Below are 5,995 nucleotides of genomic sequence, written 5' to 3'. Positions count from 1 at the left end.
TGTAAAGAGATAAAGACGTGTGTGTTTAATATAAAAGGTAATTTAACATTCAGTACAGTCAAGTGGTTCTAATAGAGGCATAACAGGGCAGTGGCTGCACATGGGGTAGAGGTAGTGGGTAGGCTGCCAGCAGTGGCCAGTTGACAACTGAGGCAGCTGCTGTTTTTGTGCTCCCTGATCTGCTCTCCCCACAAGTTGGCACCCAGGGCTGCTGCCTTGCTCACCTCTCCCCTTAGTTATGCTACCGGGTCCTAAGTCATGTTGTTTCCAGGAACCCTAAACTGATATAAGCTGGTGTAGTTCCTTTCATTTCCTTAGTGGCTTCAGCTGAAGATCAGTCTGCTGGATCACCACAGCCTTCTCTGCTTTATTGAGATGAGTGCTGGGGGCACTGATGTCTATTGGCCAGCACCTTATTCCTAGGTACTGTACACAGGCACAGCCACTGCCAGAGCTCACAATATAAATACGAGGAACAAAAATAGGTAGATATTAGGGCTGTGCAAAACAGACCATTTCATTTCATCTTCTGTTTTGCTGTTTCAACAGGACAGCGCTTCATTTTGAGTTTCATTTCATTTGAAAGCACTGTTCTGTTTTGTTTTGTTGAAACTGTTTTGCTGTTTTGCCGTTTCACCCATAAGCTATAATGGGGAATCATGAAAATGCCTAAAACTTTGTCATTTCTTGCCTGATTCAAATGAAACTTGCAGGGATGCTAGCCCCTTCTGAGGGCATGAAGCCTGCCATGTTTCAAGGAGACAGGTGCAGAGATTTCTGCGAAATTACACCTCAAGGTACTGACAAACAAAACTCAAGTCACTTGCCAGCAGCAGCAGCCTCCTGTCATCTGGTCTGCAGATCCTGGAGCCCACACCCTGGGGAGGGCTGTGAGGCTGTGCCAGGTTCCTCCCAGGTGTGCAGGACCCCAGAACTGTGCACCAGATGACATGAGGCTGCTGCTGTTGCCTGGGACCAGTACTGGGTGCAACGTGCACCTAGCACCAGGAAGATTAGTGCTGCCACTGGACTGAGGCAGCAGTGGCAGCCTCCTGTCATCTGCTTGCAGATCTGCAGGCCTGTGCCCCGCAGGAGGAGTCTGGCACAACTCCGCAGCCCTCCCAGGGGTGCAGGCCCCCAGATATGTGGGCGGCATGACAGCATGCTGTTGCTGCCGGCTGGGGCCAGCAGCAGCACCCAGTGCTGGTCCCCGGCAGCAGCCTCCTGTCATCCGGCATGCAGGTTGGGGGCCTGCACTCTGGGAAGAATCTGGCACAGCCCCACAACCCTCCCGGGGGTGCAGGTGAGCCCCTAATCTGCATGCTGAATGACAGGAGGCTGCTGCTGCCTGGGACCAGTACTGGGCATAGCCTGTGCCAAGCGCCGGGCAGACTGCTGCTGGCACTGGCCCCAGCCAGCAGCAACAGCATGCTGTCATCCTGATCACAGATCTGGGGGTCTGCACCCCAAGAGGGCTATGGGGCTGTACCAGACTCCCCCAGGGTGTGCGGCCCCTGGATCTGCATGCTGAAAGACAGAAGGCTGCCGCTGCTGGCTGGGACCAGCGCTGAAGCCAAGTAAGCCTGACTTCAAAACTCAAAATGTTTCAAGTGCCCTTGTTTCATTTGGAAGTTATTTCAAAGGCTTTTATTTCATTTTGATTTCTCTGTTTTGAGCCCCAAATGCAGCAAAACAGCTTTGAAATGAAACATCTGGCGAAATTTTGCACAGCCCAAGTAGATATATGGAAGAGCCAACTTTGCCTGTCTCTTCCAAGTATTAAGACATGTTTTCATGAACTTGTTGTAAGCACAGAGAGCCATTTGTATACAGGAGCCCTTTTTTCGCTATTATCCAAAGAAAAAGTAAAAGGTACTTTCAGATACAAGATACCCAGTAGTTCTGGGGTGGCACAGCATTGCCAAACACAGCCAGCTGGAACTTCATGACGATGCTGAAAAGAGCATTTAGATCCCCCTATTCCAAAGGCATGATTCTTGGGGCTGGTTTAGTAATACCCAGCAGCCTGGGTAATTGTTTAGCTGTGCCAAGGAAATATAGAATGCCCCATTCTGATTTGAGTGTAGTTTATAAACACTTTGCACAGGTGTAAGCAGCTGCCCAAGGAGCAAGGCAACAGTGAAGCAAAGCCCTTGTACTTTAGCTGTTTGTAGAACAGGGCTTGTACCGTATCTGAGCCACTCTGATTCTGTCCAACAGAGAGCAGTGGTACACTAGCCAATTAATTCAAGGGTTATTAAGAAATAGGCTTCTTTTTGAATGCATGTGTTTTCATTTAAATCTCCCCAGTCGTGCCAAATGAAGCAGTCTGCTGGCCATTCCATCAAGTCAGAGAGCATACTTTAAAAAAAAGCGAACAGTGCAGCTGTTCTGCCAATCAAATGCTTTGGATCTGATTGGCTATCTGTTGTGCTATAGAATTGCATATAAACCATGCCTCCTATAGCTGAGGGCTATTCAGTCATGGTAGTTTGCCAATTTAAGAGTCAAGGATAGAACTGTGTGTGGTTGGACAACTAATCAGCAATTCATCCTACCAGCGCTATCCTGTATCTACTGAATAAGAATAATACTAGGCAAGAATTTGCTAACTGCCCACTAGCAATTGTTGAGTGATAACACATGCAGTTCTCCACATGTTTATGCAGAGACTCAGATTTATCTGACAGTTTTACACCCAGAGACATGATACACAGTAATTAAAATTAAAAATGTTTTGACAGCCTAAACAAATGGCTATATAAATTAGAAAGCTGTAAAAAGCCACCATATAGATAAATCAGAACATTACCACAGAGAACATTTTAATACAAGCATGTTTATGTACAGATCTTAAATGTGGGCTCAGGTTGTGCTTAGAAGAAGAGTAATTTTTAAAAACTATAGTGGAATGGAGCTGTGAGGTCTTAGCATCAGGGACTCTCTTGGCTTAGCAAGAGGTGGGAAAAAAGACAGGCAAAGTTCCCTGTGTAAGGGGAAAAGACTTTTTTCTCCCTACTGCTCAGGGGAGGCATGCTAAATACTCTTGCCTCAGAGAGGATTGGATGGTATGCAAACTTTACAAAGACCAGGGAGAGCCTGGATCCCTTACCTTCTAGCTGACTATCACCTGTCTGTCTTGCTGCTCTAGGCATGAGATTGTGCTGCTTACCTGATCCTACCCACCATGTGTAGCTGACTTATAAGAGGTGCAGCCACAGCTGTGCTTCCTAACATGTACTGTCCTGCAGCCCAGGGCAGATATGAGCACACTTCATCCTGAAAAGAGAGATTACTAAATTACTTGCACTGATGCAAAGGTTGAGGGACAATCCCTTCCACGTGCTTCTCTTGAGTTGATGCAGCTACATGCTAACCCATGCTCAGGGATCAAGCTAGCTCCTAACGAATCTCAGCTAGGGTGTCCCCACCAAGCCCTGGGCCCATCTACACATCACCCTACATATAGTGACGCACTACAATAATGTACATGTGATCGGCAGCTGTGTTGCCATAGTGATGCACTCCCTTGGTATAGTGTGCCACTGCAGCAATGTAATGGCAAAATCTAACCCTGTGCTGTTCACATGGCACAGTAACAGCAGTAGTTCCTCCTTCCGGAAGAAACTACTAAAGCATCGTGATGTGTAGATGTGCCCACTATGTCTCAGCGGTAAATGTGACCCCATCTACCTGTCTTTTTTTGTGTCTGGTTTCCAAGGTCTAAGGGTTGGTAGGGGTCATATACACGTCCCCCCACACCCTTGAATCCTTCCTTTAATGAAAGGGGGAGGCACACAGGTACTACACAGCCAAGAAGGGACTCTATATGAATCAATTAATGAACCTTTAGGGTGTATTAATATTTTGTTAAACATATTTGTGATACCCAAAGAAAACTGGTGCCTGGCATTGTCCCTGCTGTCCACCACAGAAGAGTTGAGGACTCTTAGAGTGTCCTCTGTGGGATTTGTTAATGATATTGCAGAACCTGACTGAACACTCTTTCCTAGTATGAAAGGGGAAATCCATACATGGATACTGAGACAGTGATCCCCTGCCCTTGCCTCTCAATAAGAGGCTCTCAGAGCTCTGCAAACATAAAGGGTATGCCACCTAAACAGCACAATTCTATGTTCCTCACGCCCAACTTTTCCATTAAAGTTAATTGGAGCTTTGGGTACACAAAAGGTGTAGGATCTGGCTCAGTGGCCATGGGAAAAACCTCCAATAAAAAGCAAATGAGCGTAAGTACACTAGGGGGAGAGATGTTTTGTGGTGGGATTAGATTGCTTGTATGAGTCATGTACCTTCAGTAATGGAGTTTGCATACATTTGGTTACTTGTGATTTCTAGACAATCTAGGTGAGCTTTGCAATAACAAGGGTAGATGTGGCCTGTCTCAGATCTTGCTCCTATTGAGGGAAATTCTGGTGGCTCCAGTGATTCCCAGTTTACACCAGTATAAGTGAGAGATCATAACAGACCCATGATGTGAAACTTGGATCTGTTAAAAGCAAATGGGAATGCTTTTTTAAAAGGGACAAATAAAGAAAAAAAAAATTGAAGATCTCAAACTGATCAAAGAAAATGGACTTCAATTTTGAAAAAGCTTCAAAATGTAACTAACATTTGTTCAGGCTCCTGTATTTCCCCAACCAGAATAAAAAACAAAGACAACCCCCTCCCCCAATTACTCTCAAAGGAAGGGAGTTGCTTTCCTTGCACAGATTTAGTGATGTCTCTTAAAAATCTTAGGGGAGAAGGTCACAGATTTCTAAACTTCGCATCAATCATTTCATAAAAAAGGGAAATAAACATCTTGTGATGGGGCCTTACGCATCATTTTGCAGGTTCCTTTTATTTTCAGGGTAGTCTTTGAGGAAATGCTGTATTGTTTTTGTAATGGGCCCAGCTCTCATATAGTGCCTTTCATGCATAGATCTCAAATGATTATCAAATCATTATCTTCAATCATTATCCTAATTGAATTAATACAGAAAGTGATGCACAGACAGGGGAAGTGACTTGCCCTGGGTCACAGACTAGAGCTTGGAACATAACTAGGGCCCTACTGGATTCAGGGTGGGTGGGTGCCTGCTGATTTTGTGGGCAGAACATGAGGCCCAGCAGCCATTTCATGGGTGGAGCACAGTGAGTCCCCCCATGCCTCTGGCTGCAAGGACTGTCTGTCATGTAGCCCTGTCCCTTGCCACTGATTAGAGAGAGGTGGTGCCACATGACAGGCAGCCTTCCCAGCCAATCAGCAGCAAGGTGTGGGGTAGCAGACATCTTGCTGGCAGCACTTTGAGTGGGAAGCCCCCTTCTCCCACCCCATCCCCTGGCAGGCTGCTGCAGCACCCTGAGAACTACTGGCTTTCTTTGGGGAGCCAGCATTTTATTTTCAATACCTTTCTTTTTCTTTGTGGATTTCACAGTCAATGCCAGATTGCACAAAATCTGCAAAATCATGATTTCAATAGGTCCTAAACATAACCTTCCAGTCAGGTGTTGTCTCCTAGACCACAGTGCCTATTTGTTTTGTAATATTATATCTTTTATAGGGAAATGTTGCAAACAGCAAGGGTATTTATATTTGCTTAATGTTGCCTAATGATGCAGGTCAGCTGGGCCACAATGTTGCAACCAGTGGCACAGCTGATCTGCTTCACTGGGGAAACACTCCATGCCCCTTGTCCTGCCCGTGTTGGTATGGGACAAAGGGCTACGTGATCTCTCCACTTTCCTTGCTCAGCCAACACATCACTGGGGCATGGGTCTGAATGAGCAGGGAAAGCACAGCTTTTACCTGTCTCACCTGTCTCCACAATTACAGTGGAGCAGGTCTGACTAGGTGGGTGAAAGCCCCACTTTCACCATTCAACATAGGTGGAGGGAGAAAAATTATTTGGGGGGGCTGAGTGCATGCACTCATGCATGCACATATCTCCTTCCTCCCCCAGCAGGTAAGGTTGTGGGGGAAGGGGCGGGGGGC

This window comes from Gavialis gangeticus, unplaced genomic scaffold (assembly GCF_001723915.1).
Source record: "Gavialis gangeticus isolate Ggan-Ray unplaced genomic scaffold, GavGan_comp1, whole genome shotgun sequence".
In the NCBI taxonomy this organism is placed as follows: domain Eukaryota; kingdom Metazoa; phylum Chordata; order Crocodylia; family Gavialidae; genus Gavialis; species Gavialis gangeticus.
Note: the sequence above shows the minus strand (reverse complement) of the source record.